The sequence below is a fragment of the Gobio gobio genome (assembly GCF_949357685.1).
Source record: "Gobio gobio genome assembly, chromosome: 1".
Classification (NCBI taxonomy): Eukaryota; Metazoa; Chordata; class Actinopteri; order Cypriniformes; family Gobionidae; genus Gobio; species Gobio gobio.
The window spans coordinates 38848841-38876258 of NC_137097.1; the positions used below are offsets into that span (position 1 = coordinate 38848841).

At 39.5% G+C, this 27418-nt stretch overlaps 1 long non-coding RNA gene across 2 annotated transcripts; it reads left to right on the forward strand.

The window, feature by feature from the left end:
* The first annotated feature begins 16230 nt into the window (after positions 1–16230).
* LOC307127624 lies at positions 16231–22243 on the forward strand. 2 transcript variants are annotated; one of them, XR_013816665.1, is made up of 4 exons: positions 16231–16306; positions 16483–16557; positions 17136–17379; positions 19462–22091. It is a non-coding gene; the product is annotated as an uncharacterized lncRNA (long non-coding RNA). The 2 variants fall into 2 exon arrangements; XR_013816666.1 differs by having other exon boundaries at positions 16269–16306; positions 16432–16557; positions 19462–22243.
* Positions 22244–27418: the final 5175 nt, after the last annotated feature.

Genomic DNA, 27418 nt, shown 5'->3' on the forward strand with positions numbered 1-27418 from the left:
AAATCAACTGGTAATCTAGGCTCCTGCCCGAACAAGAGAAAGAATGGAGACTCTCCAGTGGACTGGTGGGGGGTAGTGTTATAGCAGTAGAGTACCTGTGGTAAACAGGACGGCCAGTCCCTCTTCCTCGACACAGGCAGGGTCCGCAACAAGTTGTGAAGGGTCCTATTAAATCTCTCGCACTGACCATTGCCAGACGGATGATATGGGGTTGTTCGAGTCTTTTTAATGCCGTAAAGACCACATAGCTGCTGGATCAGGGCACTTTCAAAGCTACGGCCCTGATCAGAATGAATCCTAGAAGGAACCCCGAACTTGGAAAACCATTCGGTCACCAATACACGAGCCACAGTGGGAGCACGCTGGTCATGGGTGGGAACTGCCAAAGTGTACTTACTGAAAACGTCAGTCATCACTAAGACGTTTTCCACCCCTGTCCTACCAGGCTCCAGGGTGGTGTAATCAATGGCCAGAATCTCATTCGGCTGCGAGGCCAACAAATGCCCCATGAAGCTTTGGGCCACAGGTTGAGAGTCCTTGGCAAGCTGGCATCGCTCACATGCCTGACACCACTGTGCCACTTCCGTGGACATACCCGGCCAAAAACACCGTTGGCGCAGCAACTCCAGTGTTCTCTCCACCCCCTGATGGCCGTGCTCCTGGTGAACTTGAGTCAGCACATCCTGTTTTAATGAGGCGGGCAGCAATAATTGAAGCACTGCCTCTTTTCCATCAGGGCGCAGTACTTGGCGATATAAAACCTCGCCCGTTTCCAGTAGCCGATCCCACTGGCGAAGCCAAGCCAACACAGTTGGGCACACCTGCTTCCGTTCCTCGGAGTTAGGCCGCTGTTTACGTCGCCAAAACCGCCAGAGTTCTCTAATAGCAGGGTCATCTTGTTGGAGGAGTGAGACCTCAGCTGGCCAACGGCAGGGCAAGGCAGTGATGGTCGCCTGCGCTGCCTCCACATCTCCCAGGGACAATACCTGCTGGAGTGGTTTAGGCAAAGGTGTGCCAGAGAGCATCGCTTGCATTTCCAAAGGGCCCGTGGGATGTTGGCGAGACAAAGCGTCTGCATTCCTATTATTCCTACCAGAACGGTATTTTAACTCGAAGTCAAAAGCAGCAAGCTGGGCTGCCCAACGCTGTTCGGTGGCACCCAGCTTTGCCGATGTTAGATGACTAAGTGGGTTATTGTCCGTGAAGACGATACATTTGTGACCCAACAAATATTCACGAAATTTCTCTGTCATGGCCCACTTAAGGGCCAGAAACTCCAGTTTCATGGAGCTGTAATTTTGCATATTACGCTCTGTAGGCTTCAACCCCCGACTGGCATATGCTATTGGCCGCACCTTGCCTTGTTGCTCTTGGGAGAGCACCGCTCCCAGACCACCATAACTTGCATCAACCTCCAAAATAAATGGAAGGGAAAAGTCAGCATACGCCAGCACTGGTGTTGTGGTCAGCTTATGTTTTAGAGCTTCAAAGCTATCCCTACACTCGTCGCTCCACCTACCAATATTTTCCCGCTCAGACTTCCGTTTTGACTTGATGTTCCCTTGAGCAGCCACCAAACGATGTAACGGGGCGGCCAACTTTGCGAACCCTTGCACAAAACGGCGATAATAGCTCGCAAACCCCAAAAAAGAACGGAGCTCTGAGATGGTAGTGGGGGCCTGCCAACCAACGACCACCTCAATCTTTCCCGGGTCAGTGGCTACACCCTGGTCAGAGATCACATGGCCCAAATATTGAACCCGTTGCTGGAAAAAGGCACATTTGGAGAGCTTCGCCTTCAGCCCCTCTCGCTGCAGCCGCCCCAGCACCACTTCCAGCCTCTCCAGATGCTGTTTTACGGTAGAGGAGAAGATCACAATATCGTCAAGATATAAAAGCAACGATTGGCATTGTTGATCTCCAAATAAACGCTGCATTAACCTCTGAAAGGTGCTGGGGGCATTGCAGAGCCCGAAGGGCATCCGGTTCCACTCAAACAGCCCAAAGGGCGTACAAAAAGCCGTCTTAGGCTTATCCACTTCTGCCACTGGGACCTGGTTGTACCCACTGGCCAGGTCCAAAGTGGAGAACCAACGAGCCCCGGTCAATGCATCAAGCGATTCCTCAATACGAGGAAGAGGGAATGCGTCCTTCCTAGTGTTGTTATTTAGCTGGCGGTAGTCTACGCACATGCGCAGGCTACCATCCTTCTTTTTAACTAGGACAATTGGGGACGCATAAGGACTACAACTCTCTCGTATGATGTTTGCCTCAAGCAGTTGATTAATGTGTTCTTTCACTACCTCGTACTCTGAAGGAGGTATCCGACGATAGCGTTGACGGATCGGAGTATCCTCCACAAGAGGGATATCATGAGCAAGCAAATTGGTGCAGCCCAAATCCATGTCATAGGCCGAAAAGACATCCTTATACCTGTACAACAATTCCCTCACTGATCCTTGATCATCAGTGGGCAGTGAGGACAAATCTAAGACCTCTATCTGGTCCGGCACAGAAGGACTAACAAGCTGGGATGACACCGTAGCAATAACGGGGGGTATTTCAGTGACCCCTGCTGGCAGGCTAACAATGCGAGCATGATCAATCGTGCCTACAATAGTACGTGGAAAAAGCAAGACGTCAGTAGAATTTACATTGACTATGGGTATGTAGGCTGTACCCCGATTAACCTGGACTAGAGCAGGAGAGGCCAATAAGCCAACAGGTAGGCCAGAGGCCAAAGGCTCAAAGAGCACCATGGACCCTGAAAACTGTTCGGAACAGGTGGCTGCCACCAACTTTATTACTCCACCTGGAATACGACAAGCCTTCCTACCTCTGACCCTAACCATGCCAGGGGCAGAACTAGGTACCTGGATGCTGCAACTATAACATTGTTGTAGCGCCTGCAACACGGGTGATGGAGCCTCCAGCACTAAGGGCAAGTCAAGGAAAGCTGTGCCATGCGCCCCAAACAGCTCCTGGTAACACTTGCGGATCACGTTCATCCCTAGCACACCAGGGACCGGATGGGGCTGGCTGTTAGGAGGATCACGAACTACCAATACCCCACAATTGGGCATTAATTTCCCACAAAGTTCGACATCCAACTCCAAATAGCCAAGATAAGGGATGGCCAGTCCATTGGCAGCCCTAAGCTGCAACCAATGACAAGAGTGGAGCCGCTCTTGACCCCATGGTTCATAGTTCTGACGAAAGAAACTTTCAGTGACAGTTGACACCATAGACCCAGTGTCAAGCAGGCAAGGTACCTTAACTCCCCCAAATAGCACATCAAGATGAGGGCAAGACGACATCAATTTTGAGGCACCCTTCGACTCTTGTAACCCAAACCCTGAGCCAATAGTAGCCCCACCCGAACGGTGGCTCTGCAGTTCGGTGGGCACTAGTTTTCCGACATCGTATTGGCACGAGATTGGTTACTAAAGTCCCGCGGGGCCTGAGCAGGGAGTGGAAAGCGAGCAGGGACACGAACCCCATCACACTCCCAAGCCAAGTGGCCAGGCTGCTGGCAACGCCTGCATGTCTTAACGGCATCACGGGGGAAGCGATTGCGTTGGGGAGGATTTTGTAAGAGGGACAGACTCTGGGTAAGCTTCTGTAATTGATCTTGTTGATTTTTCAGCTGCTCTTGTTGACACTTCAACAAATCCCTGATCTCACTTAGTTCAGAAGCAGCCGGCACCAGAGCCACCGGCTGGGAACTGCCTTGAACCCGATACTGAATCCCCAATGCTGATGGAACAGAGTAGCTACGACCTCTCATACCTCCCGGTAAGCCTTCCCGCTCCCATCTAATAGCCTCACTCCTTACTTCTAAAATAGTAGCGGTCGGCTGCCGGCGTACCATCTGCTTGAGTTCACGACGCAGAGCCCCATCAAGGACATGCTCCACAAACTGATCCCTTAGCAGTGCCTCCGCGTTGGACATACTCTCAGGCGCACTCTCCTTAACTTTCGCCATAAGGCTCAGCAAGGCAAGGGAGAACTCCTGCAGGGATTCCCCTTCCTGTTGCCTTCTTAAAAAAAAGGATTCCTGCAGGGCTACATATGAAGCAGTGCAGCCATACACCTCACGCAACACAGCAAATATCCTATCTGGGTCTGCTCGATCTGCACTAGGACGGTATTTTAATTCATCCCGAGCCTCCCCCTCTAGATGATCATAGAGAAAGAATGCCTGATCAGCACGAGTCAAATGTCGTGCTCTCATGCAAGCTTCCGCTTCCTCAATCCACTCCCCCAACTTAGGGCTTGCCCTACCACTAAACAGAGGGCATTTTCTATCACGTGGGACAAAAACTAACCTTTCTGGTACCGGGATAGGAGCAGGAATAAGGACAGGGCCCGGAGCAGGAGCAGGGCCTGGGGTCTGACGTAGACGCTCATTATCAGCTTTCAGGTGAGCTATCAAGTCCCTCAACTCCTGTAACTCATTCCCTTCAGCCACCCCCTGTTGCATATTTTTGGTACTACACAGTCCAATTGGCAGAAAGAAAAACCAAACGCACTCCCCGCCTTACCTGCCTCTTTAGTGATTGACCGAAGAACAGCTGCTGCTTTGCTTATAATGAGAAAGAAGAAAACAAAAAACAATGCAAACAACAACAAAAAAACTGGAACACGTCTCTGGCTTTACCAAGCGACCCTGCCGACTATACGCCAAATGTGGCAGGGGGAATATATATATATATATAGCTGGGCTTAGACCCAGACAAATAGCAGACTACGCCACGATGGGACTTACACCCAAAGATTTAATGGTTTTTCGCTAACAAGACACTCAGGTTCGTGCAAGGATCAGCCAGAGACAGTGGTCAAGTACAAAAATAATATTTTAATTTCTCTTTTTACTTTTTATAAAAATGTACAACCCATGGAGCCATACACTCCAGAGTCACTCCAAACATTCAAGATTTCACAACAAACATAGTACGAATTTCACAGAGAATAGAATGTAATTGACACCAAATCAAATAACAAACACAGTATACTCTAATCACAATGTACACACACACACACACGAGGTGAAGCTAGGGCTGAAACTTACCAGTGGGAGGCTAGTGGCCCGAGCAATGATCGTCCATAACACAACACCCCACTCACACGTGATAAATTTCACACACACCGCAAGGGAAATGATCACATTTGGTGAACGCACCGCCACTGCACACACCAAGGGACCCACCACCACAAGGGGCACTGTTCCCACTGGCGGTCTTCAGCACCTAGACAAAAGACAAGCACGTGAAAATCAACCACAACCACACACAACAATTGCAAAACACTGTTAAACCCAAGATGGTACTAGGGTTAAAGATATGGATAGCAATTGAATCACAAAGCAAAATACAAATTAAACAAACAAACTATCATAGCCCAGCCAGCACAATGGGGCAAAAAAATGCCGTCTGGCTTAACGATCTTTGATCGGGGTAGACAAAACAAATCAATAATCAACCCAAATGAATCAGAATAATACTCATGTATATCAGCAGCAAACAAAAAGCCTCCCTACAAGAGTTTAAATAAACACACAAAACACTGAGCCTATAAAATATAGACCAAAATAATAACAGTTAATGGTGTCAGTCCATCCAACACTCCACACTTAAACCATGAAACTGGTCATATGATGCTGAATGAAACCAGTTCACGGTCTAACAGGAAGACCGAGCTCACCAGGAAGCTGCCGATTAATGTAAGCAAACCTCGGTTCCACTTATTCTAGGTCCCGGGTGAAAAAGGCAGCCACAGTTGTTGACATGATCCAATGATATACGTAAACAAATAGGAATAAAAAACGTAAGCAAAGCAGCAGGCGTTCGGCGCTGATGTCGCCCGCTGGCCGCTACACCCCGGCTATAAAGCCTCTCCTGAAATACAAAAAGTGTCTACTTGTAAACGCATCTCACCGTAACATTTATCTAATGATTATCGTAGTCACATACCTTTGTGAAACAGCATCCAGTCACGGCCCCAGGCTCTGGTCACCAATAACCGGGCACAACTTTAGCTGCTAACAGGGCTACTACAGCAACGGGGATTCGGTAACGCTAGGATCGAATAGATGACCCAGGCAGACCAAGACAGACATCAGACAGATAGGCCGGCAGGTAAACAGGACAACAGTCGCGTGTCGATGACGTAACTTGTCAAACGAAAAGTCCCGATTTATATATAGGGACTCGACCATCGCGATTGGCTCACAGCACCGCAAATGAATTGCCATTTGGCCAGACAGCTGTAGCCTGCTACATATGCTTCTAGCTAATATAGGACCCTGACTGAAATAACAATGAATGTGCTGTTATATGTTTGCAAGGTATATTTTGAACCAACAGTGTGTTGACATTTTGTGCTTTTTTTTCAACATGCACTGATGTATATAGTCATGAAATCAGAGATCCGCCCCTTGGCGCGTCGCTGCCAGTGTAGAGAGCTGGATAAACGAGAGTCACCACTGGGTGTAATTCCCTACAGCATGAATAAGGTAATGAGACAGAGACGTGATTTATTCCCATGTGAATGTGAGGCACAGGCATTTGTACAGGTGAGTCTACCGCAAATGGGATGCCGCTATGCTGAGACCTGTCAGCTGGCCTCCATCATCTCCAGCATGCCCTCGTATCTCACAGATGTGTCATGTCATTCACTAATGGATGCCCGAGGGCCCACAATAGCACACTACAGGCTTTTACTGCTCAGACTATGCTACCGGAGAAGTCAAGGTCACTTCGGCTTTATAGTGATTCACCTGTCATGTCCTTGTGTGTTGATTTGTGAACTGTGGGGAGAGTCTGTTCGTGTATGTGTGTGTTGCTGACTGAGGTGTGTGGGAACCTCTCCGTTTTCATCATGATCGCCATATCTAATTTTCCACATGTTTTTTAATGATTAAAAGGCTTTTAAATGAGCATTGTGACATTTCCAAGTTCTCTTATTTTGTTTATCTCGCCATTATTGATTCATGGTATCACTGCAGTTACATATATCAAAGAAGCTAAACAATGGTGACTACTCAAAAATGTGAGCACAGCACTCTTGTGCAAGAAAGGACTTATCGCCTAAAATCTGAGTTGGAGTCTTGATCTTGAGTCATTGATGTCAAAATACCTTTGGTTGTGGTGGTGTTTGTCACCAAATGCAACATGACACTTTAAATAAGGCCTAGAAGGGTCTAGGTCTGGTTTGGATGTTCCTCAGTTATACGGTCAAAATACGTTTACGTGTTTGATTTAATAAAGTCAACATCTACTGGTATATGGTGATGTGTAAAGAACCACCCCCTGTGAAAAAGAAGTGTGCTTAATTATATTATTTAATGTGCACTTATAGTGTACAAGTTTATGTATATATATATTAGTGGTGGGCATAGATACATTTTTTTTTTATCTAGATTAATCTCACTGTAATCTTGGAATTAATCTAGATTAAAATGGCTCATTTGAATTCTGCCGAAGGCATTCAGAATATGTGTGCTCATAAGTGATCGTTTGTCTTTTTGTAGTTTGAATAATAAATAACTTCTGTCACTTTAAGACCTGACGCACGCATGGATCCCAAACACTGTTCCTGTGAGCTGGTTACGACTGTGTTTACGTTAAAACTCACCAAGATGGGCATTGAGACATTTTTGAGTGTATTTGACCATTAATAAAAAAGGAGCTCATTTTTGCACTTGTATGTCAGAGGCTGCTTTATTACGGTATGTGTGTGCGCTTCAGATGCGAGGGCGAAATCTGCGGGAATTAGTAGAATTAACGTTATGTGCAACCCCGCGCGAAATTCCGACCGGTCACACCAATAGTAACACGCTGTCATGAGGAAAAATTCAGCAGAACACGCTTTCGCCATGTTCAGAGGGTTAACCAGACTGAATGAGAGGAGGCAGGTGCGTGTCAACTCGCTGTCGGTCGGAGAGGAGAGGAGAGCGCAGCTGATATCGATACTGTAGAGAATGAGTATTGTATCGTTTCAGATATTTCAGTATCGATACATATCGAAATATCGATATTTTTGACAACACTAGTAGGCATACACTAGACTAGTTCTCTCACCCCCTACAGTGCAATTCGGCTAGGTATACATCCGTGCTAAAATATCAAGGTGAAAGTCATCATAGCTTACGTAGTATAGACCCAGCTCCCAACCCAACTTTGAGAATAGATTAACGGCGATATTTTTTTTATAGCCCGATAAGAGTCTCACGTTAACGCAGCACGTTAACGACGATAACGGCCCACCACTAATATATATATATATACACACACATACACACACACACACACACACACACAAACGACGCACAGAAAGACTCGCGCCAGAATCGAGTTCTTCACGCTTGAAAAAACAATGCACAAATAATTATAATTATGCATTCTTAAGTTAAATTCTAAGTCTTAAATTAATTAAATAACGTTGTAAAATAACTAAAATAGTTGCGTGTGAAAGCACATCAGATACACATCATGTTCGGCAGCGGCAGTTAAAGCTTTTTTTAAATGTACTACAAAATGACAGATTCACCTTTGCAAATGAATAATTACAAATATATTTAAATATATGACATACAAATTTAAATAAAAAAATGACATGAAAGTATATCTTAGCTTACCATACTGTAAATGCTTGTCATTATATTCAGCAGTACATTTTACCCATATTTCATAGGAAAATTATGTAATAATACAACTACATATAAAAATGTACTTAAGTCCTGCTTAAGTGGGTCAAAAAGTACTCTTAAGTTTAACTAATTGCATTTAATGTCAATTAAACTATAATATATTTTCATTTCAATTTCAATGTGTCTGAAAACATGATATTCAGTTCACACTTAAGTCTATTATTTACTTAAGTACTTTTTTTTTTTTAAAGTATGCTAATTGTACTTGTTTTTCACAAGGGTCTGGTCCCGATGTTGCACAGTTATATTGTGTAATTGTGAAATTTACGAAGGATTAACTGATATTGTAGCGACATCAACATCAAGGGTTCAATTCCCAGGGAAAGCAATGGGATGCAAAACAAGTCAAATTGGATAAGCGTCTGCCAAATGCTTAAATGTAATGTTGCATCAGCTTCTGCTTCATCCCTTGATACAGTTGTCTTTTAGATGTGTAGTTATTTGCTGTAAAAAGTATTCTCTATGGTTCTGGTTCAAATGTTCCAATTGAATGTCTGATAATCTAAAGAATAAAAAAAAAACGTCCTTCACTCCGTAAGGAATGTGTATTAATTTAATGCCAGAGATTTATTAACTTAGAAAATGAATTAAGTATTTAGTTGTTGTTTTTTTAAACCTTGGCAGATACGGGAAAGGTTCCATTGTTGTCATATTACACACAAAAAAATTAATTATCCTCACCTTGAAACAACAACACTGACTGAGTCAACTTAGTTTACATAGACCAACAATAAAAAAAAATGTGGAGCCGGGAATAGAAAACGTGTCCTGCGTCCCATACTCGATCCATTTTCCAGACATTGTTCTGTGCTTAAGGTGAATAAATGTCCCCCAAGTCGTCATTATCTCAGCCTTGCTTGTGATAAGATAAAGCGGCCCATATAGTCTGGTTCAAATGTGACATCTCTTGCGGGCTATAATGCCCCATTTGCTAAAAGTCGGACATTTAGCCAATTTATTCACGCACATTTTATGCGAGCACGCAGAACAGAGCTCCCAGGCGACTCTTTCGCAAGCCCATTCACGGTCATCCTGAGGGGAGACAGACTCAACACTGTTCTCTGTTGAGCTGCTAATCACGGGACCCTGTCTAATGATTGACTCAGCACAGAAGGAGGGGTGGCCCGGGCCACCCTGAGGCTTATAAGCTCACTGCTAACAAACACGGCCTGTCGTCCCTTTCCTCAGCACATGGAAAGTTAAAATTAGCAAGCAAATTGCCGTTTTCACGCAGTCCCCTAATGACGCAGTCATAAATACATATTTGGGAGTTTCTCTGGTCAGAGGGGTGCTGTGACCAGCAGAGATTGTTTAGCTGAACATGGGACTGAACTGCAGTACAATGTCTGGCCCTTGCCCTCAGTGCAGGGAGAGCTGTGGGGACAACTGCCTTTGTGTCTGTCACAAGGACGAGCCCTGTGTGGATCGCTGCTGTAACCTGTGCTGTCAGTTCTGTCTTGACTGCTTCTGTCTCATCTGCTCGGACGACTGCCGCTACACTCTGTGTTTCATGTGCACCAGGATGGCTGACTCCTGCGCTGCCCTTCTGACCACTGAGCAGCCCAGATCTACACAGGAACCGCGAGAAGGTAGGCGGAGTAACAAATAAATGCACATGCATATATGGCAAGCCATTTTTACGTTTGTTTATTCCCAAGATATGAATTCTTGATATCAACAATTCAATTTCCACTGCTAATTTTTGATGTCAGGAAATAGATTTCTACTGGTAACAATGGCAATTTTTGATATCATCAATGACGTCATCACTCACATAAATCAAATTCTTTAAAAAATATTATTCATGATATTTATAGGGTACAAGGGGGCTAAAGGCTTCACAGGGTAAAAGGCTCCTTTGATTTTATTTTCCTCTAAACCACTAGCTGGTACAAAAACTTGCATCAGCACTTAATAAAACATCTGCTTTTCAAGATGCACCTTGAAATGTACTGATGTTTGAAGCAATCGCAGGCAGTATAGCACAACGTTTATTCTGTGCAAATTTGATCTAATATTTGATGTTTTTTAAAAAAAAATTATATTTAAGTTCTAAATAAGAATCGCTAAAATTATTGAATATATCTTGTTAATGTTTGTCAGTTTTGTTCAAGGTTAAAAGGCCCCCCTGATGTTGGGGCAAAAGGCACCATATTTAACATGATAATAAACAGCTGGCTGACTTTTCCATTTATTGACATGACATGGTTCGATTAAGATTGTAAATATCATATATTAAGTTGGGTGTCCACCTTAGAGATAATCACCATATTTATAATGAAATTATTTATAATGATTTATTATTCATATCATATAATAAAATATACTTTAGTGTTACCACTGTAAATCTATATTAAATTATTATGGGATCTCCTTCAATGCTTTCAGAATTTTTACTTTTTAAAATGATGATTTTGGTTCTATATTTTTAAAATATATTTCTATATTAACATATTTTAATGACAGTATATTTATTGAACAAAAATGTATTATTTTATTTTTCAAAATAAACAGAAAATAGTGCAAACTTTGCTAAAGTGATTGTTTTGAACAAGTATTAACTTAGACATTATTAAAAACATATTAATTTAGCTAAAGTATTTGTATCAATACTGTGTGCCTTCTGCCCCATGCTGGTGAGCCTTTTACCCCGTGTGTATATATATTACATATATGTACATATATTACATTTATAAGACTTTTAAACAAAATAAACAACTTTCATGATTTATTTTCACACAACAAAATATCTGTTGCTCCATAAATGTTCAATGTTAACATATTTTTTTCTGTAATCATACACTATAGGAGTAATGAAAAGCAAAGTTTTCGTAAGGTGCCTTTAGCCCCGTTGTACACTATTTGCCAAAAGTATTGGGTCACCCCTCCAAATCATTGAATTCAGGTGTTCCAATCACTTCCATGGCCACAGGTGTATAAAATCAAGCACCTAGGCATGCAGACGCTTCTACAAACATTTGTGAAAGAATGGGTCGCTCTCAGGAGCTCAGTGAATTCAAGAGTGGTACTGTGATAGGTTGCCACCTGTGCAATAAGTCCATTTGTGAAATGTCCTCACTACTAAATATTCCACGGTCAACTGTTAGTGGTATTATAACAAAGTGGAAGCAATTGGGAAAACAGCAACTCATAGCCCACATTAAATCACAGAGCGGGGTCAGCGCATGCTGAGGTGCACAGTGCGCAGAAGTCACCAACTTTCATTCGAATTCATACGAATTGGGCAACCTGTAAAAAACATGGTTGGCCCCTTAGTTCCAGTGAAATCACCTCTTAATGCTTCAACATGCCAAGACATTTTGGACAATTTCATGCTCCCAACTTTGTTGAAGCTGTTATAGCTGCAAAGGGTGTGCCAACTCTACGGATTAAGAATGGGATGTCATTAAAGTTGTGCATGGTTGGGCAGACGTCCCAAAATGTTTGGCAATATAGTGTACTTATATCCTGTGAATAGGCAAGCCATTTTGACTTTTAATAATTTGCAGGATATGAATTTGTGATAGCAAGAATTCATATTTCTGAGTGATGACGTCATTGTTAATATCAATAATTAATTAATTATTTTTAATTTATATTTTTGAAATGTAAATCCTGAAATCAGAAATTGCCATTGTGTCAGGAACGGTTGGGAGAAAAGGAGCGAGGACTCAAATGCAGGAGGAATTAGATTTATTTAACAAACAAAAAAATAAAACAAACAAAATACCCATGAGGGGGAAAACAGAGCATACCACAAAATAAACCAGGAACATGAATCAAGGACGGGAGCAAAGACATGGAATCAAATAACGATCCAGCACAGTACTGCAAACACAAGGGCCGTTTCTCAGTACCAACTGGGTTGTGTTTTATGTCATATTTCATTTTATTACTGTGATAATCATATATATGAAAATGAAAAGAGGCAGAGTGGTGTTTTATCATATAGTTCGTTTTACTGTAGCCTAACATATAGGCCTACATTTATACACTATTAAGAACGCTGCTTGTCCATTAGCACAGTGTTTCCCAAACACGATCCTGGAGGCACACCAACACTGCACATTTTGCATGGGTCCCTAATCAAACACACCTGATTCAAATTATCATCTTATTAGAGGAGACTCAAAGACCTGAAATGGGCGTGGCTGATAAAGGAGACATGCAAAATGTGCAGTGTTGGTGTGCCTCCAGGATCGTGGTTGGGAAACACTGCATTAGCAGAGTACTGGACTAGTGTCCTCCCGTCCTTGGGAGTTCGTTCTCCGGAGTCGAACTTGTGAAGTCATACTTGGTATTGAGAAATGTATATTTTAGGCTTCAATAAAACAAAATATGTCAGAAAACACCACTGCCTCTTTTCATTAAAAAAATAAATAAATCTTAAACATAATAGCCACACAAATGTAGTGCAGGCAATGCATATTATCTTCAATGCAGGTATATAACAAAACGAAATATAAAAACCCTGACACTTTGAATTGGGACATACTTGGGCAGCGACTGATGACGCTTCACAAGTCCACGAGAACACAAGTACAGACAAGAACGCATATTGAGAAACTGACAAGGAGATTATAAAGGGAACACACAAGGCAGTTAATGAGGAGGAACAGGTGGGGCAAGTTAACCAATAATCAGATAACAAGATGGGCGGGGTTGACAATAGACCGGAGACATGACATACACAAGCACATGGCCAGAAATAACAAATACAAAACATGTGCCACACAAGACAAGACAGACAAGTGACACATTGTTACTAGTAAATATCAAATTTCTAATATCAACAATTAGAGTTTTAACTAGTTTAAACTGAATTGTTGATATCCAAAATTCATGGGAATGAATATAAGTCAAAACGGCTTGCCATACATGTATGCTGTGAGTTTTTACTTGTACATTGCTGTGATTTGTTTTTCTCCACTGTTAGCAATCAGTGACATGTTCCATGAAATGGGCTTTATAAAGTTATTGGAAACATTTTACTATAAGGTCTCATTTGTTAATATTAGTTGATGCAGTTGCTAACACGAACTAACAATGGGCAATGTGTATATTTGTTTAAATTATATGATTTTCATAATAAGTACTCTTTTTTTAAGATATGCCAATATATTAGCCTAGATTTTCACAAGGGAATTCTTGTGAACTAAAGAAACCTTAATATAAAGTGATACCAAGTTTTTATTTTTTATGCAATATAAATTATTCATACTGATGTATAAACAGTGGTCGACCAATAAGGGTTTTTAGTGTGTGTGTGTGTGTGTGTGTGTGTAAAAATAAGTGTTACCAAGAGTTATTGTAATGTTTTTCTTTTTAATTATTATTTCTATATAGGTTCTCATTTGGAAGGAGGCCAACTTGTTTAGATGTGGATAATGGAAGCTGATGGGTTGGATGAAGATTTGTTTACTACTTCATGATGCCAATTTTTTGTACAGCAAGAGACTGAAAACTATGAAGGATTTTTGCATTTGTAGCCCATGATGCAATGTGTATACTCACTTAAAAATGTTGGGTTAAAATAACACAACAAATAACCCAACTGTGGTTTAGTATAGCACCTTCGCAACTGTGGGTTATTTTAACCCAATGCATTGAGTACATTTTTTATTTTTATTTATGTCATTATTTTAATAAATAAAATACACTTTGTTTTCAAATACAGATTCATTGAGTCCTCTGGATATATTAGTTTGCATGCTGCAAAAACTCCAACATGTGGACAGAGGTCTTTGGATAGTTTATGTCATAGATGTATAAAAAAAACAAACTGAGTGCTTGAAATAATAAGGTCTTCTGTTCAACCTCCACATGAATAAAAAATGGCCACTCTAATTAGTCATTACATCTTAATATATTTTTAAAGAAATTTGAGAGCTTTCTTTCTCTCCATTGATAGTCTACGCAACTACCACTTTTAAAGGCCCAGAAAGGCAGTAAAGACATTAACGTAATCCATGTGACTCCAGTAGTTCAACCTCAATTTTATGAAGCGACGTGAGTATATGCTATCCCTTAACCATAATTTACCACTTTATTTACAAAATATTAATCTTAACGCATGTTCACGAGAGCACCTCGACGCATGCGTGTTTGTGTTGATGAGAGAGCACACGTCACGTGTGCGCAAGAATTATCTTTTTTAGCACAAAGCACTCGCATCGCTTCATAAAATTGAGGCTAAACCACTGGAGTCACATGGATTACTTTAATGATGTATTTACTGCCTCTCTGGGTCTTGAAAGTGGAAGCTGCATAGGCCATCAATGGAGGGACAGAAATATCTCAGATTTCTTTAAACGGATCTTAATTTGTGTTCCGAAGAACAACGAAAGTCTTACAGTTTTGGAACAACATGAGGGTAATTAAAGGGATAGTTCACCCAAAAATGAAAATTAGCTCACGATTTACTCATCCTCAAGTCATCAAAGGTGTATATGACATTCTTCTTTCAGACGAATACAATCGGAGTTATATAAAAAAATGTCCTGGCTCTTCTGAGCTTTATAATGGCAGTAAATGGCAGCCCAAAATGTAAAGCCCAAAAAAGTGTATCCATCCATTATAAAATTAATTCACACGGCTCCGGGGGGTTAATAAAGGCCTTCTGAAGCGAAGCGATGGGTTTTTGTAAGAAAAATATCCATATTTAACATATTATAAAGTAAAATATCTAGCTTCCAGTGGACCACCTTCCGCGTTCAACTTCCGAAAAAAGCATAACTGGCGTGACGATGACGTCGGATGTAGCGTTAAAAAAGCTTAGTTAGCATTTTGAACTGCGAGAGGCGTTACACTTTCTTTGTAAGTTGAATCCGGAAGGCCGTCTGCCCGAAGCTAGATATTTTACATTATAACGTGTTAAATATGGATATTTTTCTTACGAAAACCCATCAGTTCGCTTCAGAAGGCCTTTATTAACCCCCCGGAGCCGTGTGGATTAATTTTATAATGGATGGGTACACTTTTTTTGTCTTCAAATTTTGGGCTGCCATTCACTGCCATTATAAAGCTTGGAAGAGCCAGGGCATTTTTAAATATAACTCCGATTGTATTCATCTAAAAGAAGAATGTAATATATTGTTATGTGCATTTGTACTGCACACTGAATACTGTATATTGTAGCACCAAATACAATTGATTCTGTGAATTATTTTGTGTCATCTGTGAAATGTATATAGAGGATACAATAAAAAGTGAAAATGCTTGTGCACTCGTGGAAAAAAAATCTCTGGAATGACTGACTCTCAGATGACAGGCAGTAAAAATAGCATCACTCCTAAAAGTGAAAATCAGATTCAAGGAACTAACAAAAGATTTTTATTTCAAATAAATATGGTTCTTTACACTTTCTGTTCATCACGTAATCCTGAAAAAAAGTGGTTCAGAAGTGAAAACAATTCAGAAGTTTCACAAATTTTTTTTTTAGCTTAACATGGTATGACTGACTCTCAGAGAACAGGCAGGAAAAACTTGATTTTCACGCCCTGTGGAACATGCCGTCACAGAGGTGCAGTATATGTAAGAATCCACCCATGTGCACGTCAGACCAGCCCTGTCAACATCAGGAGAAAGACAACTTAGGTAATTCTGAATTAACTTATTAACATTTACTTTTTTAAAAGACGAAAAGAGGACAGCAGGAACAAACGGGGTAAACAGTCTGAGAAGCAATGTCGTTTCTATGCTCTTTTCTCTTTTTGTGGCAGTGCAGTGATTGAGGATTTTAATTTCTTCTCAATTTCATGAAAAAAAAACAGCAGTGGGACTGAAAGACAAAAGGAAGATTAAAGAAAAAAAGAGGATTCGAAACGTCTGAAAGGCACTTGAAAAAGGTACATTGAATTGAAAATGGCAGTTCTCTGATAATTTGAGTCATCTGAAACAAATCCGTTGCTCGCAGCCTTGTCCTTGGGTACATTTATTTGATTGGAACTGATTTTTTGTGTGTGAAAAGTTTGGTGTAATAAAAGTGCCCTCTGTTTAACATCTTTAGAAGCGCTAAGCTTTGAGTCTGTGAAAGAGAAACAGATGACTAGGAGGAACTCAATGCTTGTTTTGTAATGATTGTGCTGGCATTTTGCCCTTGAGCCTCAGGGCTGAGCTTAATACTGACACATTCATCTCAACACGTTGTACCCATTTAAGTTATCACTGAATGTAAAACACCAGGCAAGCACCATCACGTTCGTAGCTAATTGTCATTACAGGTTCAAAACATCTTTCCAAACTTGGGAGTTTTCCGTGGAGCAATGCGTCAATAGCATTCAGATAAAGCTTGCGATATCCATAGAGCATCGATTGATTTCCATATCAGTTAATGACAATGAAACGATGCTCTCAGATACTGGAACGTAATTACCATCGATTGATTCTCAGCGTGTCCCAGCGTAACCATCTCATCCTCCCTCAGGCCAGATTCAGGAGACTAGCCATGGAAGAGGGTCACATGAAACCACCACCGTCTTATGAAGAAGTTGTTACCCAGCAGCACACGAGCAACACTAATCAAAGCCACTCTGCTGATAAGACGCAGAGCAGCTGCTGCAGGTGCTGCATGAAAACCAAGAACTGTCTGATGAGTCCAGAGTGCGGCCGAGCTCTCAACATCGCCAGCGTCGTTGCCATGTGTGGCATGTGTATTCGAATGTTTGTTTGTAAGTATACCCAGGAAGATGAATTTATATTTGTTATATTTATATTTCTTTGCAAAAATTTGGGGCCAGTATTTAGTTATTTTTTTAAGTTTTTTTAAGAAAAAAAATTATACTTTTATTATGCAAGGATGATCAAGAATTGATCATAAGTGACATAAAAAAATTATGTTTCAAATAAATGCTGTTCTTTTGAACTTTTTATACGTCAAAGAATCCTGAAAAAAAGATTCCCGGTTTCCACAAAAAATATTATTAAGCACAACAATTTGCGACATTGATAATAATAAGACATGTTTCTTGAGCATCAAATCATCAAATCAGAATGATTTTTGAAGGATCATGTGACATTGAAGACCGGAGTAATGATGCTGAAAATTCAGCTTTGACATCACATGAATAAATTACACTTTAAAATATATTCAAATAGAAAGCAAATATTTTAAATTGTAACAACATTTTGTAATTTATAAAATATATTTTAGTTTTTACTGTATTTTTGATCAAATAAATGCAGCCTTGGTGAGCATGAGTTTAAAAAAAACTAACTGACTCCAGATGGATGGAGGGAGAGAGGGAGGGGGGAGGGGTATAACTTTTGAAATGGTAGTGTACATAGGAGGTATTTGCCAGAAGAGGCAATGGATGGATGGGTGGATGGATGAGAGATGGAGAGCCGGAGGGATGGAGGGTGGGATGGATATAACTTTTGAAATGGTAGTGTACATACAGTAGGAGGTATTTGCCTGAAGAGGCAATGGATGGATGGATGGATGGATGGATGGATGGATGGATGGATGGATGGATGGATGGATGGATGGATGGATGGATGGATGGATGGATGGATGGATGGATGGATGGATGGATGGATGGATGGATGGATGGATGGATGGATGGATGGATGTGTGGAAGGATGGATGAGAGATGGAGGGATAGGTATTATTTTTTAAATGATAGTGTATGTATGAGGTATTTGCCTGAAGAGGCAATGGATGGATGGGTGGATGAGAGATGTAGGGAGGGATTAAGGGGTAGGTATTACTTTTGAAATGATAGTGTACATAGGAGGTATTTGCCTGAAGAGGCAATGGATGGATGGATGAGGGAGGGAGAGAGGGAGGGAGAGAGGGATAGGTATTACTTTTGAAATGGTAGTGTACATAGGAGGTATTTGCCTGAAGAGGCAATGGATGGATGATAGATGGATGATAGATGGATGAATGGAAAATAATGGTTCAAATAGTAATTAATCATTTGAAAAAGGTCACCAACACCAACATGAATTTATCTTATTATCTTTACTTTATAAAAACAGTAAAGCAGCTGTAAGTGAGCCATAATATTATTATAAAAACAATAGCTGAATAATTGGATGAAACTTTGATGAATTGTATAAATAAATAGTATGTTTTGTGGATCATAGTATTCCATGTGCTTAAAACATTTTTGGTCCCCATAAGGAAAACAGTGTATAAATCAAAGTGATGTTTTGTGAAAGTTTGGTGTGATGTGTAGGTTTAGTGGTCGGGATAGTGTAAGCGGATAGAATTTATACAGTTTGTACAGTATAAAAATCATCATGTCTATAGAGGGGGAAAAAAGCATTTTAAAAACTGTTTTCACGCGCTGTAACGGTTGGGTGTGCACAGGGACAGGCTGAAGACTCAGAAGATCCAAATATAAACTTTAATAATGGTACTCAGGAACAAACAACAAGGCAGGGAAACACATTCCAACATAACCGGTAACATAACAGTGACTAGACAAAGACTGAAGGTGAGGGTGTAACTTAAGTAGTGAACAGAAACGAGATAATTAACTAAACACAGCTGAACAGGAGGGTAACCTAGGAAACAGACAAGTGGCGGGAAACTAAGACGAAGGCACATGTGACAGAATCAAAACACGACTGAAAGACCTAACAAACAGACAGACATACATGTGTGTGCTGCAAAACAAATTTATCTCAGACAAAAAAAACAACACTTGTGTATAGTGTGTATTATGTGTATTATGTGTATTGTAATATATTGTAGCTTTGTCTGAAATGTGTCGTTCATTTGTTGTCTTTTCTTTCTTTTTCAGAACACAGTCTCTTGTGGACCATCTATTCCAGATCTCTCATCCAGTGGTGGCCTTCTCAAATTAAAAGACAAACAAAGGCATTTGCTCTGTTCCAAAAACCTAGTGATCTGCAACATTTATAAGCTCTCTCTCCCAATGCAAGTCCCAATGCTATTCCAAAAATAGTATAGGCAGCGCTGGATGTAACATTCACAGATGGAGATAAGGTAATCCCAGAACACGTAGTGACTAAATTTTTTAAATAGTAATGTCATTTTCAAAGTATAATCTATAAATACAACGTATATTTCAGTCAGCTCTGACAAATATCATTGGAATATAGTGACATGTCATATTTCATTAGCTTAGAAACATGCTCACATAAAACAGCATATTGGTCTTCTTAGAATTGAGGAGTTTTAACATTAGCACACATACTCTAACTATGGTTTAAAGGTCAATGATTGAGAGTATCCTCACATATAATATTGTTTCATGGTACAATAATCTCACAGTTAAACAAAAGAAGGAAAAAAATCACAAATGGCCAATCAGGCAAATAAGATCACTGGGCATAAACAACACAATACAGGACTAATTGAATCGTTTTATGGGGGAAAACCACCATATTAAAGACCCCTTCACTCTACTTTTGAAATGCTCAAAATTACTTTGGCCAGAAGAAATAAGTTTTTCCCAAATGCACTTTTTAACTGATTGTTTAGATGATTTTTTATTATTTTTTTGTTTTATTATTATTAATGTGGGAAGTTTAGAAATAGCTATATAAGGAATGATATGGATAGTTTAATTCTGTTTAATTCTGTGTTTGTGTGGTCAAAGTGTGTTGTGTTGTTAAGTACTTCTGTGGATGTATGCATGTATGTATGACAGCAGTGTCGAAGACAAATTTCCGCTCTGTGACCAACAGAATGGACAATAAAGTTAATCTAAACTAATCTAAAACTCAGTAGGAATCAACTGTGTTGGTAGAGCCGCTCATGTGCATCATTGGTCTCATTCATTAAATAGTAGTACAATGAATTTGTAAAGCATTTGTAAAATCATTCTTATGTAAAGTGTGACCAGTTGCTGCCTATGAAGAATGATGTAGACACTTAAGTTGCTGTCTCATTTATTGCAGAAGAAATAAAGTATTCTCAATAAGAATGCGATCGATGTTAGCCTGAGGGCAGAGATATCCCCAGATTTCAAAACTGGTTCAAGTTTGTAGCAAATTTGCTGCATTAACCAACAGAAAGCTGCATGGTTTGACAGTGGTTTCTGATGAACTGCACTTTATATACTGAGTCACTTCATTGAAGATTGTTGTATTATGTAGGGAGTATTATGAGAGAGAGATCGACTAAATTACCTGCATCTAGATGATGTTCTTCTGTTCAATCTTATATTCATAATCACAAAATCCGTTTGAATGTCCACTGAGGAAAGTGATATCTTTGTCCTTTTAACGGTTAAAGGTGTTTCCCATGACTGCTAGTTAGTGCATTTGTAAGGAGTTGTTTAAAGTGAAAACAAAGTCCTTGTTTCCTTGATTCTTTCCATTTCAATATAAAAGTCTTTGCTACTCACTCATAAAGACACTCTTTGCTGCCATCTAATGGTGTAATAATGTAACTGAAGTTCGAAATCAATCACAAACGGACCCTTTCTCAATACCAATATTGCTAATAGTTACTTAATAATATTTAAATAAACAATATTAGCCATTATAAAAGAATAAGAAGATTGTACAATAGGAAATTAACACAAGCAAACAGTTCAGTCAAAAGTCCAAAAGCAGCTTTATAGTAGCCTACAGGATTTCAGTTAAATACAAATATAAAGTTATGAAATGATGCCAAACTTAGCCAAATCAATTTGCTCTGGAACAGGTAATAGATTAATACGACCAAAGATTGCCCATTTGATATACCCCAAATGAATTATATATCATGTTTAACCACTTTCTACATAAGAGCCAGTGGCAAATTCCTGAAGGACTGGCCGAGAAGAAGCTGTTCTCTGCGGGTACGCGAGCGCTGAACGGCTCACATCCGCAAAAGATTCTATACAAATTGTAAAACAAGCGCTATGTTTATATACGAGTCATATTTAAGGTCTAAATAACTACATTCTCGCCTAAAAATTCTTAAAACTACATTCCATGACACAACAACAGTATATTTGTAAAAATAAAAATAAAAATATATGGTGAATTTGCTCGACCTCCATGACAGTCGTCGCAAGTGGAGTGATACAAACGGTGAAACGGTTTTATGTGCTGATACTGGGAAAATATTGCACAGCTGGAAAGGCTCTCAGCCAATCATTTTCGAGAAAACAGAAAGAACTGGGGCACGTTCAAAGCTCAAACCGGTGCGCAACGTTTTGCTACGGTTTCCGGTTGAACGTCATGTTTAGCTGGAAACGGTGAGCAACGGTGTGCAACAGGTTTTTAGATGCGTTTTATCTCGTTTGGTGGGTGTGTCAAAAATGTCAGCCCAATCAGCAGCAGCATGTATATAAACCACGCGGTATTAAAGAGACAGCTCACAGAATGGGTCCAAGTAAAGATGTTTACAAATCCACTGCAGCTCAGTATGTATAGGCTATGAAACAATTGAAGATATTAGAAGACATGATTGTCGTAAAAAAAAAAAAAAATACAGTATATATATCCACATGATGATGTACTTATTTATATTTTAGCTTCATTGCAAGGCAAAATTCATATATGGTAATTAAGTGCTTTACATAAAAATGAGAAAGAAAATACAAGCTATTAAAAAGTAAGAACTAGAAACAAAATAAAATAAAATTACCTGGAGATAAAAAAAGGTTCATTAAATGGGATTGGGATGTTGTCTTTTATTCTGGACGGCAAGGGCAGTGATTGCATGTATTTTGCAGTGTTAAACACGTATATATATCGATTTCATCATGGCCCGGAAATTCCTCAAAAAGAACACAAAGAATGGCCTTCTCAGCTGCCATAGTTGCAACTCTTGCGTCTTCAGAACAGGGTGTTCAACGTGTTCAACGCAGCACCGTTTCCGTTTAAAAAACGTTTTGCAACTTTTGTCAGGGCTGAACCCCCCGACAAAACGTTTTTTTTAAATGGAAACGGTGGTGCGTTGAACACCCTTTTCTGATGACGCAGGAGTTGCAACTATGGCAGCTGAAGAATTTTCAGAGCCTGATGAAATCGGTATAAATACATGTTTAATACTGCAAAACACGCTCGATGTTACAGTCACTGACCTTGCTGTCCAGAATAAAAGAGTGAAGGGATTTGTGGAAACTGTGGTTCCTAATTATTGTGATCCAACATTTGCCTCGCATTTCAGGATGAAAAGACAAATGTCTTGTCTTCTAATATCTTAGATTGTTGTGTATACCGTGCTGCAGCGGACACACTTTACTTGGACCCATTGTGCGAACTGTCTCTTTAATACCGCATGGTTTATATACATGTTGTTGCTGATTGGGCTTACGTTTTTGACACTCCCACCAAACAAGAGAAAACGTATCTCAAACCCCTTTGCACACCGTTTCCAGTAAACATGACATTCAACCTGGAAACCGTAGCAAAGCGTTGCTCACCGGTTTGAGCTTGAACGTGCCCCTGTTGTAGGCTACAAGGAGTTATTAGCCATGAACCAAGACAATCAGCCACAAGGTAAATCATAGCATTACAAACTTTGATTTGGAACAAAACAAGCTTTTGAAAATCGGACAAAAATACAAATGTACATATATTGCAAAATATGCATATATTCAAATAGTTCAGTATTTTTTGAGAGCATATGGAGATTTCGTCATTCGCAGTTCTTCATGGGAGTGGGCGGAGCTAGCGAAATATTTCGGTGCATATTGCTTGCTTTGACTCTCTGATTGGTGGATAGATTTTCTGTACAGCATCATGGGTAATGTAGTTTTTTACCAGGAATTGCACCGTTAAACACAATTATTTTTAAACTAAGTTGAAATAATGTGGGCTTACAGCTTCAACAGAATCAATTTTCTTATGGAATTTTCTCTTCCAGGACCTGATTATGGCACTCTATGGACAATGGACCATTTTTGTTGTTTGCTAAATTTTGCTAATATCACCGCACCTTTACATTTTGAGTTTTCATTTATGTTTTGAACAGATTGGCCTGCTTACAGTTCAATGACAGAGAATTTACCCTATTATTTTTTTTAATACTTCAAGACAATAGTGTTTAATAATTACACGAATATTTTCTCTCCAATGACCTAAAATAGTTGCATTGGAAAAATATTAATTGGATTTCATAATTGGATGGTTAACAAAACTTTGCATTTATTATTTCTTCTAAAAGAAACTTGAACTATCATTTATAAGACTGAATTGTGTTTTTGGGGTGGCAGTGGCTCAGTGGTTCATGTAGGTTGTCTACAAACCGGAAGGTTGGTGGTTCGATCCCAGGTTCTACCTGACCAAGTGTCGAGGTGTCCATGAGCAAGACACCTAACCCCAGCTGCTCCCGACGAGCTGGATGGCGCCTTGCATGGCTGACACCACCGTCGGTGTATGAATGAGTGTGTGAATGGGTGAATGTGAGGCAAACTGTAAAGCGCTTTGGATGGCCGTAGGTCTGTTAAAAGCGCTATATAAATGCAGTCCATTTACCATTTAAATTATGTGCACTAGACAGTAAGTCAGAATATTATTTTCCTGATTATTTTCCCAACTGTGGTGAACATGTTCCTTTAAGACTGTACAATTACACTATCATATTAAACCTGTAGAATGAGAGTGTGTAAATAAAGATCTTCTCCATCTGTCTATAGCCCGTATGTAAAAAAAAATACCCTTAAGTTTAGTTAATACAGCTGGAATGTTGTACCTTCAGATTCTAACTATGGAGGATATGGAGTCTTTATTTTGTGTCATTCTAAATAGTATTTGTGTCATTTGCTGCATAATCAGATGATCTGAAAAAATTGTTTTTAATATAATTTTTTCAATCATTAAGAGAGAATAATTCATGATGGGCATTTGGGATTAAAATGACATGGTTGCCGCACTGAATTTTTTTTATCTCCTAATTATGCCCTGAATATTTGGTATGTCATGAATCAAAGGTCAAGCATTTCTCTGGGGCTCATAATTATTCAGGTTTTCTCTGGCTGCTCTCGCTCACTGGCCCATTTTTTCAATGCACGAGAAACAACACAAGATGTAATCAGTCTGAAGGATCTGAGTACAGCGTTTTAGTCTAAATCACATACTGGAATCAGAATCCATCCGAGTAATGAAGGTAATACAATATAATAATCCAAACACACAAGCAGATATTCAGTGAACAAGGGAACAAATGCACAGATACAAACCACTCAGAATGAAATACAAAGGACAAAAAAAACCCAGATGGTATTATATATGCTATGCACATCTGTAACAACACAATGGCTGTTAGAGTTGGAGTGAAATATTGTGCAGGACACTGTAGAGTAATGTAGTATGTGAAACAGAAATAATAAACATTTAAAAAATGTCAACACTCATTACATGGCATGTTTTGATCGTAATAATGCAGTTCTGGCATGGGTGTGACACAAAGCATTGAGTTTGTGGTAAAGTCCTTCTGCCTCTTAGCTTTATACACGTTTCTTCTAAGATAAGCAAAATTGATGATGAATGAATTTTTTATTGTTTTGGATTTGTTATTGTCTAACTTTGTAATGAATTCTTTAACTCTCGGTATGTGATTTTTGATTCTCTCTGTCTAGAAGAAGTGATTCTTCTGCTGTTCTACACATTGTCATGGCCTGTCAATCATGGCATCTATTCCCAATCAGCCAGTATTGGGCAACACTTTGAGCTCTCTGGAAAGTGGAAAAAGTACACACACAAGATCTATGAATTTCAATTGCTAATATATTATTACTCGGTTCCACAGCCGGTGGTGGATATTGATTTCAAGATGGAGTCTCGGTAGATCAGTGCATATGAATGTGGTGTGACTAGGCCGGAATAATATTATTCTAGACAGTGTAACATCCTTAAAGACCTGGCCAGGCCAAACAACTGGCCCCGCACTGTAAACTCTAACGCTCAAAATACTAACAAATTAGTTCAGTTAAATGAGTATTTAGAACTTTCTTCACAGCACTGACATATTTCAAGTAAACTGAACTGTTTCATTGTTTTGAGTTGTATGAACTAATTTACTTTTATTTAGTCTAACTTAAGTTTAACTGAAACTGGGCTGGGATTTTTTTTATTGTGTCTTATTCACACAAAGCGTGCCTTGTTGGCAAGTTCTATTCGCACTAGCTCTGCCTAACAATGCCTGGATGGGCCAAACAAGATAAAAAACACTTGCGTCTTTAGTGGTGCGATTAGTAAAGCGTATGGCTAAAGGATCTTGGTTTTGATGTGATCGAGCCAGGTTCGAATCCGCCTTTTGCAGAGCTCGCTCTTCTCCCTTTTCCCATCACATATCACATCGGAAAGGCATTTACTTTCAATAAAAATTAAGAAAATGTTCTAAATGTGGAAATATAGTGGCAAATATAATGTTTAATAATAATAAAAGCATTTATTGGGTAGGGGTAGGTGTAGGGAGGGCTTTTATTGTCCCATTAAGGCGGCTTCCATTTAATAATTGTAATAATTATAATAATTTACATTCTGTTATTATTGCATCCTGTTAATGTACAACAATACTGAGGTGCAAATAGTATGTATCTGTCAAAATAAAGTATAAATTGCATGTAATTAGGCCTACTATTTACACATATTACAAATAACTACTACTTGTATATGGTGTAAATAGAATATATCACTATTTTCACTTAGTATGCTATTTCACTTAGTAAATAGCATCTACAGCTATTTGCACTTAGTGTAAATATATCATCTATACTAAGAAAATTTTATTTTCACTTAGTGTAAATAGCCGCTGCCTTTTTTTTATTTCCCAGCATGCTTTGCCCATGGCACTCGAAAAAGAGAGGCAATGCTAAAATGAAGCGTTATATAATGTTTTTGTGCAAGGGAGAATTGGTAGTGATTCATGTTTTGTTATGCTAATGTAGAAGAGTTTCTGTTAATGTGGGGTTTTGGAGAGTTATCATGGTGACAAGTGGTGCATGTTGTTTGGTTTGAGAGCAGGTAAGTTACATGTTTACATGTTACATGTCAAGTGTTATAGCATGCTATTGTTAACATGTTCGCAAATTAGCACGTTGCCATTTTCTGAATTAGTTAGTTATAGCTAGCAAAATATTTATGCTGAGATAACCTGATCATTTTAAGTTAAATGTACAAATTAGTGTACTCAAATATTTAAATTTAAGAACAATAAAAATGTATAAGTACAAAATTAAAATCTTAAACTTTGTGTTTCTTAACTTAAAAAAATATCATTCAACTTTTTTGAGTTCAGACAACTTTTTAGGGTTTAAAGTGAAGTAAATAACTAATTTGATTTGCAAGAACTCAAAATAAAAAAGTTAATTAAATCAACCATTCTGTGTTAGTTCAGACTGGCCACGTAGTCAAGCTCCGCTATCAGCTGGCAAAACTCAAACAGGGCACCTTAAGCGCAGCATAAGTTCAGTCTGCCTGCTTGACTGCTTCCACTGCACGCTGTTTTGCACCCTACTTCCTCCCCAGCTCCTCCTTAAACTGTGTTCAACTTAATCATGTTATCTTTGATGCATGCTCTGTTCTCAATGAGGGATTTACGCTGCTCTCCCAGTTGAAAAAAGTGGGAGGTTGTCCCCGGAAGCTGCTGCTGTTCCCATTCTTGGCTTTTCATGAAGCTCATGGAAAGGATGGGGAATTTAGAACAGACCCATGTCACCAAATGTAACTTTTGCAAAATAGGCCAATAAAAAGTTGACTAAAAGTTTGTATTGTGTTTTTGACTTAAGTGGTCCTGACTGAACTAAATATTTTATATTAATTGCTATCAAAATGTATGAGTTAGCTAACTCA